Here is a 13,468-nt window from a genome sequence, read left to right as displayed (position 1 = left end):
CGTGTTAATAGAGGCTATTGCAGTTAACTATATATTTAACCTGTTTTTTGCCATTACATTATCCTTATGAGTCTTGAATGTTTTGTTGTTAGTTTGAGCATTAAACTTTAACTTGTAATTTTACCTAACTCTTTTGTTTTGAACCTGGAACTTTACGGGACAGTAGTGATTTTTAGTATTCTCACTTAAAGTGTACATTATCTTTCTCTGTTCCGTAACATAAATTTGGCGACCTCTTATCAGGATATTCAGGATATTATCATAAGGATATTGCTTGATATTTTGTGACTGTGATTTATTCATGATGTCTACTACTACTACGCTTGATGAAGCCAAGGATTTTTTGTCAAATGCGCAAACAGTGTGTGATGTAGAAAACAGAACAAAGAATGAACTTAAGCTTGTTGCTCAACAATTGGGAATTGCAGTTCACTCTCATCATTCTAAAGATCAAATTGTTGGCATGATTAATAAAAGCTTGTTTAATATAACTCCTCCAAATGAGCAAACGCAGATTGAAATAGCTAAGTTACAACTAGCCCTGTAGGAGGCTCGTGTTAAGGAGGCTGAATTTCATGCACGTGCTAAGGAGGCTGGATCTCAGGCTAAGGAGGCGGAGTCTCAGGCTCGTATTCAGGAGGCACAGATACAGGCAGAAATTGAACTTGCCAGGATTCAGGCAGACCATGAGTATCGCATGAAACAAGGTGGAACTGGATCATCTAGCTCTGATGATTTTGATGTGACTGAAAGTGTTAAACTTGTCCCTCCTTTTAATGAATCTGATTTGGCAAAGTATTTTCAGTTGTTTGAGAGGGTAGCTACAGGTTTTAATTGGCCCAAAAAGTATTGGCCAGTACTCCTTCAAACTGTTCTCACCGGTAAAGCTCAAGTCACTTATGCATCTTTGCCTCAGGATCAATCTGATAATTATGATGTAGTTAAGAGCTTGATTCTTAAGGCCTATGAGCTTGTTCCTGAAGCCTATAGAGTAAAATTTAGGACAACTTATAAGCAAGATAAGCAATCCCATGTTGAGTATGCAAAAATCAAAGAAGATCTGTTAGAGCAGTGGTTAAATTCTAAGAATGTGGATTCTGATTTTGACAAATTTAAGCAAATGATTTTGCTGGAGGACTTCAAGAGGTGTATTAATAAAGATGTAAGCCTATATCTTGATGAGAAAAGAATAGATAATTTGTCTGATGCTGCAGTTTTAGCTGATGAATATGTTCTCACTCACAAGAGATATTCTAAAGAAAAAGGGAAAGCTGAGAGTAAGTACGTTGCCTCTACTCAGAGTACAGGTGACAGGAAAGAGAATAAAGATGATGTTTCTCAGGAAGTAAATACCAGCTCCACCTCTAGATTTCAGAAAAGTAAATGTACTTATTGTAGTAAGCTTGGTCATACTGCGGAGAAATGTTTCAGGAGACAGCGTGATGTGAACAAAAAGGAGTCTTTAAATATTCATTCAATTGGTCTAGTGTCCACCCTTGAGAGTTCCCAGAATTCTTTAACTGAGTTAACTGAACCTGCTTTGAGGGGTAAATTAAATTCTCATGATGGAGCTCCTCTTTTGAGCAGTAACGTGGGTGACACTCTCAAGAGTTCATGTGCTAATTTCCTGTCTGATGGTTTTGTCAGTCCTCTGGACAGTAATGACAGGAAATCAGTTAAAATATATCGTGATACAGGTGCTTGCCAATCCCTTATGCTGACCAGTGTTCTAGGCTCTAATGTTAATTCCTCTGATGAAACTGTAATCTTACAAGGTGTAGGGAATAATTACTTCTCTGTCCCTCTGTGCAGAGTGAATTTAGAGTCTCGTTTTGTTAATGGTTCCGTTATGATTGGGTTGGTTGAGACACTCCCAATGTCAGGTGTAACTTTCTTACTTGGAAATGATATTGGTGGAAGTCAAGTGTGTCCAGCTCCCCAGTTGTATAGTGAGCCAGTGGCTGCGGCCCAGGATTGTAATGTCCTTGATGTGTTCCCTGCATGTGCTGTCACTAGGGCTAAGTCTAAAGTTACTGGTGATTTAGAGGATAATGATGATGATGATGTTATCCTAGCTGACACTTTTCTTGCTAATTTGGACCACTCACCAGATGAGGCAGTACCCCGTAGTGTTGATAATTGGTCTCGTCAAGAGTTGGTTGAGTTGCAGGTTGCTGACCCTGAGTTGAAAGGTCTAGCTAACTCTGCTTGCAGTGAGGAAGAGTCAGCCGGTGCTTCTACTTGTTATTATATAAAATCAGGAGTACTTATGAGGAAGTGGAGGCCCCCAACAGCATCAGCCGACTGTGAATGGGAGGTTGTACATCAAGTTGTCATCCCTCGTGTTTGTAGGCAGGATATCATTAGAGCGGCTCATGATTCCAGTTTGGCAGGACACCTTGGAGTGAGGAAGACTGTAGCACGCATTTTGAAATACTTCTACTGGCTAGGTATCTTCAGGGATGTTTCCTGGTATTGTAAGTCTTGTCACACCTGTCAAATTGTGGGGAAGTGTAATCAGACCGAAAAGGTTGCACCTCTAGTTCCCATTCCTCCTTTTGAGGCGCAATCCCTGTGTGTTGGTGGATATTGTGGGCCCTCTTCCTAAGACTTCTTCAGGATTTTTTTATGTGTTGACCCTGATTGATATGGCTACTCGTTATCCTGAAGCCATTCCACTTAGAAATATCTCAGCAAAGAACGTGGTTAAGGAAATGCTAGGGTTCTTCACAAAGTTTGGTCTGCCCAAGGAGGTACAGTCAGACCGGGGAAAGTAATTTCATGTCAAACGTTTTCAAGCAGTCTCTGAAAGAGTTGGGCGTCACCCAGATCACGTCTTCAGCTTACCATCCCCAGACCCAAGGAGCGTTGGAGAGATATCATCAAACACTCAAATCGATGCTCAAGAAATACTGTTTGGAACATCAGAAAGACTGGGATAAAGGTCTTCCATTCGTTGTGTTTGCTGCAAAAGAATCTCCAAATGAATCACTGGGCTTCTCACCTTTTGAACTACTGTTTGGCTATGAAGTAAGAGGACCCCTTAAGCTACTCAAGGAATGCTGGCTGTCAGAGGAAGATGACGTCAACCTGCTGGAGTATGTGATGAAGTTCAAAGAACGGCTGTCCACTGCTTTACAACCGGCGAGAGAGAATTTAGGAGCTGCTCAGGAGAAGATGAAGACTTGGTATGATAAGAAGTCCAGGTTACACCACTTTCAGCCAGGAGATCAGGTTTTGATTCTGCTACCTGTGCATGGGCAACCTCTTCAAGCCAAGTTTAGTGGTCCTTATTTCGTGGAGAAGAAACTCAGTGATGTCAACTATGTCATCGCCACACCAGATCGTAGAAAGAACAAGCAACTTTGTCACATCAACATGCTAAAGTTATATCACAGGCGGGACGAAAATAACCCAGTCTGCACTGTAGCTGTTCCACCCGAGTCTGCAAGTGAAGTTCTCCCATGCAGCATGAGCCTGAGTGATAGTTTGGGGAAGAATCCTGATATCATGAATGATCTCCAGACTAAGCTTTCTCATCTAGCTCCCGAGGAAAGGCAGGAGTTTTCGGCATTACTGCAGGAGTACCCGCAAGTGTTCCGTGCCACTCCAGGAGGAACCACTATGTTGATGCATGATGTCGATGTTGGAGACGCAAAGCCAATTAAACTGCCTCCATACCGTGTGAACCCAGTGAAAGTTCCTCTCCTCCAGAAGGAGCTTGGCTACCTGTTGGACCACAAGATGATTGAGCCCTGTCAGAGCGAGTGGAGTTCTCCTATCACTCTAGTCCCTGAGCCAGGTGGGTCACAGCGGCTTTGCATTGACTACAGATGTGTTAATCAGATAACCAAAACAGACACTTACCCTCTCCCTCGCGTGGAAGACTGCATAGACAAGATCGGAAAGGTTAGGTACATAAGTAAGTTTGATTTGTTAAAGGGATACTGGCAAGTACCTATGACTGAACGTACTAGGGAGATCTCATGTTTTGTAACACTAGGAAAGACTTTTGCATGTTCTGTAATGCCATATGGTATGAAGAATGCACCAGCCACATTTCAGAAGCTCATGAATGTTGTAACAGAGGGTTTGGCAGGGTGTGTTGTTTATATTGATGATGTATTAATCATCAGTGACAACTGGAAAGATCACCTATGCCATGTCAGGAAATTTCTTGAGCGTTTGGTTCAGGCTAATCTTGTAGCTAATTTATCAAAGTGTGAGTTTGGTCAAGCTAAAGTTCAGTACCTTGGGTACGTAATTGGTGATGGACATGTTGCACCACCAGGAGCTAAGGTTCAGGTTATAAGTGATCTTCCTAGACCTAAAAGTAGGAAAGAGCTACAAAGATTTTTGGGAATGGTAGGTTATTACAGGAGATTTGTTCTTAACTTTTCTATTCTTGTATCACCACTTACAGACCTACTGAAAAAGGGAGTTAAATTTGTCTGGACCGATAACTGTGAATCCTCTTTCAACAAACTTAAAGCTATCCTACTAAGTCAGCCAGTGCTCGCTACTCCAAATTTTGCTAAGCCTTTTAAGATGGCTGTTGATGTAAGTGATACAGGAGCTGGGGCTGTTTTGCTGCAAGAGGATGATCAGGGTATTGAACACCCTGTATCTTATTACAGTAAGAAGTTCACTCCACCTCAAAAGAACTACTCAACTATTGAGAAAGAGCTTTTGGCCTTGATTTTGAGTTTACAGCATTTTTCATTTTATTTGTGTTCTGGTTTTGACCCCATAGTCATTTATACCGATCATAACCCACTGAAATTCCTTAGTAAGTTTAAAGATAAAAATCAGAGATTGACAAGATGAAGTCTACTTCTTCAGGAGTATTCATTAGACATACAACATGTCAAGGGGAAAGAAAATGTTATTGCAGATTGCTTGTCTAGACTTTAGAAAGATTGTTTTAGAATAATAAGAAATTTCCTTTGTAAATTTCTTTTTCTTTGTGGGGAGGTGTTACATAGCCTATGATTTCATCATCCTTTGTGTAATTCTAACGCACAGTATGCTGCATGTTTGATCACGAGCGTGTTCTACCTCAGTCCCCCCTTCTACCGTTATAGTAAAGTCATTCTTTCTGTTGTTCAGAGCAGGATTGTCAACTCTTTGTCCCCATGGCTTCATTTGCGCGTCCTTCTTACAAGTTGTATCAAGCTCTGCCGGCCCCTATATAATGAGCTAAGTCTCTGCATCATTGCCACTTAGATCTACTCCTCATTTTGTTCACATCTCTGTCCTCCCCTGTACAGTTGTTATTATTGTGAGTGCTCAGGAAGTCTCCAACCATCTAGCAGCTGTGTAGAGTATAACTGTTATTGCATTTTTTTTCTTGTACTGTGTAGCGTGGGGTGTTGATTCTTGGGCCTGGTGAGGTTTTTTGTGATTCATGTGTTTTTGTCAGTCATCATTAATAATATTTTGTATCTGTAATAATATATCTTGCATTCACTGAGTATTATCCTGCTTTCTCATTTTATCAGGGCTGACTTAGATAAATTTACACTTGCTAATTTCGTGTTAATAGAGGCTATTGCAGTTAACTATATATTTAACCTGTTTTTTGCCATTACATTATCCTTATGAGTCTTGAATGTTTTGTTGTTAGTTTGAGCATTAAACTTTAACTTGTAATTTTACCTAACTCTTTTGTTTTGAACCTGGAACTTTACGGGACAGTAGTGATTTTTAGTATTCTCACTTAAAGTGTACATTATCCTTCTCTGTTCCGTAACAATATATATATATATATATATATATATATATATATATATATATATATATATATATATATATATATATATATATATATATAATAGCTGATGAAACGAAAAAAAATAAAATAAGGATGTGAGAGGATGCTATGGGTTACGTTGAAGGAGAATATAAAAGCATGGGAATGGGAGATACAATTACTTCAGAAATGAAAAAAGAAAGTGTATTGCAGGTGTAGCACTAAAGTGAATACATGAAGATACTAGAAAGGCACTCATTAGAGCGCATACCTCCGTCAATGCCATATCTCGCAATGTTATAAAAAAAAAAAAAAAAATCCTGGATCCGCACCTTTATCCGGATCAGCACCAAAATTTAATGGAGTGTCTTCTGGGCCAAGGCCCATTGTTCTGCCAAGTTTCGTGGAACTCTGTCCAGTAGTTTTTGTGTAATCTTGCCGACAAACCAACCAACAAACAAGCAAACGGACATGGGTGCAAAACATAACCTCCATGCCAGAGGTCCATCCATCCATCCATCCATCCATCCATCATCTAATCCTACGTTGCCCCATGAGGATCGTAGGAGCCCGGGGCTAGGGAAGTTGGTCCTGGCATTTAAGATGAGTGACCAGCCTCACTCATCCCTGAGTGGCATTGCTTGAGCAATAAACTCCAACCATCCCTTGGATATAAACCTTCACCGGCTCAATCCGATTGGAGCACCTTTATTACCTACTAAACCATCAGGAGCCAAAATTTGGATATTTGGTTACCATCCAGCGTAGTAAATGGTTTCCTGGTGTACAGGAAACCATTTGGCTTGTCACTCACTGTACAGTAAAGTCACCCACAGGCAGAAGGAAAAGGAAAGGATGAAGGAAAGAAAGACACAAGAGGGAGTGTAAAGTCACCCGCAGGCAGAAGAAAGAGGAAAGAATAAAGGAAAGAAAGACAGAAGAGGATGGAAGGCAAGAAGGATGGAGGAGAGGAACGGGCGGACATCCGAGAGCAGCACTACATCAAGTGAGTGGATGGTGAGCGCCTCCACCTAGCAGAGATAATAAATAATAATAATAAAAAAAAAAACAGTAAAAGAAAGCAGTTTACACACACACACACATACACACACACACACACACACACACACACACACACACACACACATATATATATATATATATATATATATATATATATATATATATATATATATATATATATGATTCTTAAGTTATATATATATATATATATATATATATATATATATATATATATATATATATATACGTGTGTGTGTGTTTGTGTGTGTGTGTGTGTAAGTCCACTCATTACCGCAAATAGCAGTCATATAACTAATTCCCTCATTTCTCATGAATTAAAAAATCAAGTGTTTACTCAAGCCCACTGGACCTTGAGAGAGAGACATGGATAGAGAGAGAGAGAGAGAGAGAGATCACCACTGCCTGACCCTCACCATAGTTGCTCACACTGCCTCTCACCCTACTTCACTACTATGTTTTTCCCTCCGTCGATGAGGAGGTCATCATCAGAATTTGACGTTAATTGAGATGGCTGGACAGGAGGGGAACCGAGAGAGAGAGAGAGAGAGAGAGAGAGAGAGAGAGAGAGAATAAATCAGATACTGGAGCATGTATTAACAACATTCGATTTCTGCAAAAGGGATAACTGAGATACTGAGTCAGGTTGGACTATAATGCATACTTGAACCCTCATCACTTCCATATGTTACTGGGATACAGATGGCAGACACAATTGATGCTTCATTCTGTACGTGTATCCGTCCCGAATTGATAACGTGATATAAGCTGACTATTTTTTAAGCCATAACATTTTGTACCTGTACATGGAAGTCAGTAATGAGTGGACGGATGCACAGGCTATTTCGCTGAGTTTTCTGATAGTTTTTTTTTTTTTTTTTTTCATTCTGATCGTGTCTGGAAACCCGCCCACCCTATGTATCTGTTGGAAACAAGATGAGGATAGAGATTATGATGAAGAGGTTGATGGTGATGATGATTCTGAAGTTATAACAATGATGATGATGATAAAAGGAGGGATAATAAGAAGTAATATGAAATGAATGGGGGGGGGGATGGAACTAAAAAAAAGAAGGCCTCTAACTCCTTGAGAACGATGACATCTTTTATTCTATATCCGCTTTTAATCATTTTAGCAAAAATCTCCTCTACTGATGGGGTTACTGAAGCCTCTAACTCCACCAGTTAGAAATTATTTTTTGTTTACACTGAAAGACAGTGCGAGAAAGCATCAAGAACGTTATAAAACACGTCGGTGATCTGGAAGGGCTTAGCAATAATAACTTACGCAGAGAAGATTAGAGGTGGCAACTGCAGGAAATGAGGATCCCACAGCCCAACACTTTTTTGTAAAGGTTGGATTATGGAACTGTTAAATTCATTTTAGGAGAGTCCTCTCGTAGGAAGGAACTGAAAATGCGTCTAGCAACCCCTTAAATACAATGAATGATTTAAATAAGATTTCACGAACATCAGGCGATTTATTCCCCTTAACTGATAACTACTTCAAGGAGAGGTTAGACTGGGTCCATTGGTGCTGGAGAAAGACACCTTAACGTAGTGGCACCCACATATGTAACCGTGCAGCAGTCATACTAACATCCCTCACCTCCTCCCTTGCCCGCTGACAGAAGGCTAGTGGACCTCAGTAAGGCAACATCAGCCAGCAGTCCGTCGGGGTCCAGGGCCATGACAACAACATTAACAACAAAAACAACAACAATGAGTGCACTAAATCTTTCACTTTGCTGAAGCCTTTAAATTATATTCTTGCTGGTGTTACATAATTACATTGTGGGGACGGAATGTCATATATAATGGAAGATTAAGCACCTTTTTGCTTCCTTCCTCTCACCTAATCTCTCTCTCTCTCTCTCTCTCTCTCTCCATTGTTTATATAGGTTCCGGCCCTTGACACATTCCCCACCTTAGGTGACATGGGATGAAAGTACTGTTGGAGGAATGGGTGGTGGTGTGGAGGAGAGAAGGGAGGGCAAGAAAATGAAAGGGTAGTGGTGTTGAGGAGACAAGGACAGAGAAGGTAAGGAGAGGGTCGTGATGAGGGGATGAGCAGGGAAGGGAATGTAAGTGAAACGGAGTGTGGGGAAGGGTATTGGCGTAGAGGAGAAAATAGACGGGAAGGGAAGGGTACTGATATGGAGGAAAGGGAAAGGGAAGGCTGACAGTGTGGAGAAAAAGGAGAGGGAAGGGAAAGATGGTGAAAAGGAGGGAAAGTCCTGAAGGAAAAGAAGGGGAGAGAATGAAGAAGAGGAGGGACGGGAATGGTCAGATGGCATTACGAAATGAAAGAGAGAGAGAGAGAGAGAGAGAGAGAGAGAGAGAGAGAGAGAGAAGGATCGGTGGAAAAGAGGAGGAAAGATGAAGATGAGAGGACGGGAGGGAAGAGAAAAGAAGTTTAAAGGAATATTGTTGTGGTAGAGCTGAGAGAAATGAATGGTTATAGGATGGTGTGAAGGAAGAGATGCAAATGAGAGACTGAGAGAGGAAGTGAACGAAGTATGATGAATAAAAGAGAGGGATTTAGGGATACTGTATGGGAGGAAAAGGGTGGAGAGAAAAGGTGGAAAAAAAAAAAAAACTATTTAGTTGCAGCCTGAAGTGGGAAAGAGATGAAGTTAAAGGAAAGATGGTGAAAGGGAAGAACGGAAAAGAAAGAGTGAGGGAGTGTAGATGAGGGAAAGGAAGGGACGGGAAGGGTCAAAATACAGTGCACGATGGAGGGGAAGTGAAAGTTGGTAACTGGAAGTTAGAATGAGGTCGAGAAACCATTTGGTCCTGATTTTTCTGCCTTAACCTGGTCTTAACCAGTTATTTATATTCTTCTAAATTAGCTTGGTCTGTATTACCGCTTTCCTAGAGCTTCTTTCACGTAGCTCAGTGGCATAAAATGGCGATCTTGTATATATGCAGCCTTTCCACAGCCCTTCTCCGTAACTATCATCATCATTTTCTTTAATAACAGAACAGAGAAAGCAAAAACAAATGAATAAAAGATAATCCATGCACCAGAATACTAGCGTCCTATATCCACAAAAGATTCTGTAACAGTTGGACTTGAACAGCCGTAGGCTGAAGTTTGGGGGGAAACCACTCTGAGGAAACGAATTCCAAAGAGATGCAGGTCAAGGAATAAAATTAACACAATTTTTGTTCCTGGGTTGTGGGTATTATTTTCTGATAGTTTCGGTCTCAGAACCATGAAAAATGGCTATTACTCTCGTCAGACTTCGCTTTTGTGACTAAGAGAGTGATTTTTATGCCTTCAAACACCTGAAATATGGCTACCTAGGCAGAGTGAGGTGAGTTCTTGGATGAACTAAAAGCTTCATTTCATAAATGATTTTTACATGTGTCTGCATGTGCCGATGTCAGCACTGCACGTCATTTGACTGAGCTCGGTGACTGGCTGAAGCACATTATTCGAACGCGAACCGTTTCTGGAAGCGCCGTACCTTTCCTGGTGTGAGCGCTGTTAGTTGAAATGAAGTCAGTCTGAGCGGAGCTTAATTGAAAGGCTTGTAAATTTATATATCAATTCTTTATCGAATTACGGATGAATTATGGATTTTTACAGCAACGGTGCTAATTTTGTTGTACTCTAAAGGCTGTACCATTGTTTTTGTCTTTTTCGATCATTGCAAACATGAATGTATCTATTTTTTCAGAGGTGTCATCTACAGGTTGTAAGCATTCCGATGATGCGTTTTGCTATATTTGTGGTCAATTTGTTAAAATGAGAAAGAAGAAATATTCTGTTAAAGCATCTGTCAAGATGTGTGAAGCTTATAAGGCATATTTTGACAACGTGAAATGGGAGCCACTTGTGGACCCTAGAAAAGTATTGATGCCACCCTTACACATCAAACTGGGCTTCATGAAACAATTTGTCACGGCTCTGGACAAGCAGTCGGCGGCATTTCAGTACCTACGAAACTTCTTGCCCCTGCTATCGGAGGCGAAAATCAAAGCCGGTATTTTCGTCGGTCCACAGGTTAAGATGATCCTGGAGTGCAAGGATTTTCGCAACAAGCGTTCGAAAGTGGAAAAAGTGGCTTGGGACAGCCTGAAAGCAATGGTTCGCGGTTTTCTTGAAAATCACAAGAATGAGGACCATGTGGAGCTGATTGAAAACCTCATAAGGAACTACGGCGCCATGGGCTGTAGATTGTCACTCAAGATTCATAAGCCTCATTCCCATCTTGATGAATTGAAGGAAAACATGGGTGCATATTCTGAAGAGCAAGGAGAACGCTTCCATCAAGATATAATGGATTTTGAGAGGAGATACCAAGGACAGAATAACGTGAACTTGATGGGGGACTACATTTGCGGACTGGTCCGTGAAAGTGATCTACTATACAATCGCAAATCGCGAATAAATGTTCGGTTCTAGACTTCTGTGATTTCATTCATTATGTATTCAGTATTGTAACATGTCACTTTTCATACTTATATGTTTTCTCCTTGCTCCTCACGAAAGACAAGACAAACCCACTCATTCTTTCTACAGATAATTTGTAAATATAAAAAGTCATTCTTCGGTTTACAAAAGCGACGTTTTAGGATGATGATATATGTTCTCTATAGTTTTGGAGCAAAACAAATAAGGGAATAGTACTTATTACAGAGGAACAGATCTTATTATTTATTTATTTATTTTTTGTTACATAGTGTAACTGTCACACCATTTGCTTACCCGACCCTCTTTTAAACATCTTGCCAACATTCCTCTGAGTTTCCTTCATCCCAGATTCCCCTTCCATCCTGTTGCCCACATTCTCATCTTTCTATCGTCTCTCCATTTCTTCCTTTCCTTTTCTCCACTGTTCCGATCCCATTCAAAGTTATTGGCTCTTGGCTATCAGGAATCTAGGCCATTGTTGTAAGGGAAGGAGATAGGGTGGCAGAACTGGAGAGAGGGAAGGGTGTGCCTATAAAGGAGATTTGTTAGTATGTTTGAGGGGATTGGATGTGGAAATAAAGGAAAAATGAGATGAGGGAGAGAAACCGATATGTCAATTAGAGACTTCACAAGATCCTGTTTCAGAAATCTCCCACTAGGTTCGCTTCCGTCGCCCAGCTCTGATGCGGGGTAAGCACTGGAAAAGTAGCCAGTGCTTAATTTCTTTTTAATTTTGACACAAAGTAAAACACCTCAAAACATATTTTACTCATCAAATTACCCAGATGGCATGATATGCTACAAAGAAATTACAATATGGGAGCCCTTTGATTATATTTAATGTATTATAAGTGTCATTTTGTAAACTCCGCTTTCGTTAGTTTACTTATCTCTGTAAGCATAACATAGAGACAAAACCTAGGCAATTTTACTAGGACCATCCATAAAGCAAGATAACAGTGATTAAAATATTTGTCATTCGTTAGTATCCACAAAAGAAAATAGATGTGTAGCCAAACATATTTAGCAACACCTTTCGATATGCCGCCCTGCCTGACGTATGACTTTTTCTAACAATACGGACCTGTTGGACGTCTTGGTCATCTTAGTAACCAAAGTCTAACACAAATAATTCTTTTAAATGTTTCCCTGGTTCCACTGGACAGTTTAGTAAGTTTAAACTTTAACTCCTCGTATTCTATTATGATTATAGTATCGTACCGCACTGCCGTTTGTTTGGATTAATGTGGCTGACTCACCAACTAAGCATTCGTTTAGTACATTATTTTCAGAGGAACTGCTTACTACTTTAAAGCATGCTAAAACACACACTTCAGAAGTCCTCAAGGTAACCATTTACTAACTGCACACGATCTATTCAAATATATGTAAATAAACAGCACACTATTTTAGTCCCCAAGCTAAGATTCTCTGAAAGCCTGGGTATTCTTTCTTTACAGGTGTATATATATATATATATATATATATATATATATGCGCTTGATTGAATAGGAAAAAATATTCCTATTGATTGAATAGGAAAAAATATTCCTATAAATAACACTATTATCATAAAGTTAGTATTAGGTACAATTTCACAGGTCTTTAAAACCCCGCAAAAATATTTAATCAAGGCTGGGCGACGCTAGACCACCTGGTGGCAGATCGCTGAAACAGGTTTGGTGAAGCCTCTAATTGAGATGTAACTTATTGAATTAAGAGGATGATCAATTGAATTGTAAAAAGAATACCTTGAGACAGATATGGAAACGGAAAGCAACGGAGGAGTGTGAAAGAGAAAGGACAATAATACCAGACAAATAACTATAAACAGAAGCGGTCTGCGGATAGGATTACACAAGAGAGAAGAAAGATGAGAATGGAAGAAATGGGAGGTGCAGCGAGGGACCTGATGAACGTGATGAAAAGGGAAAGAAACTGTGGTGTAAACATGCAGAAGGACAGAGAGACAGAAGCATAGACAGACTGGTTGGTAGATCGAAATACACAAATATATAAACAGATAGGAATATAGATGAGAGAGAGAGAGAGAGAGAGAGAGAGAGAGAGAGAGAGAGAGAGAGAGAGAGAGAGATTTCCAGCAACATAAAGCGTCACACATATTTGTGTTTTGTCAAGAAGGAAAAAAAAAAATGTTATAACAATCTAAATTTTCCTAAAGCTGTTAAACACAACAAACGATACTTGGATCGCGGTTTACCTTCATTGGCTCGTTTTTCTTTTTTACCTCT

Source organism: Coenobita brevimanus, chromosome 109, assembly GCF_032717465.1.
Source record: "Coenobita brevimanus isolate Jiangsu-jjx chromosome 109, ASM3271746v2, whole genome shotgun sequence".
In the NCBI taxonomy this organism is placed as follows: domain Eukaryota; kingdom Metazoa; phylum Arthropoda; class Malacostraca; order Decapoda; family Coenobitidae; genus Coenobita; species Coenobita brevimanus.
This window is presented reverse-complemented; position numbering follows the sequence as displayed.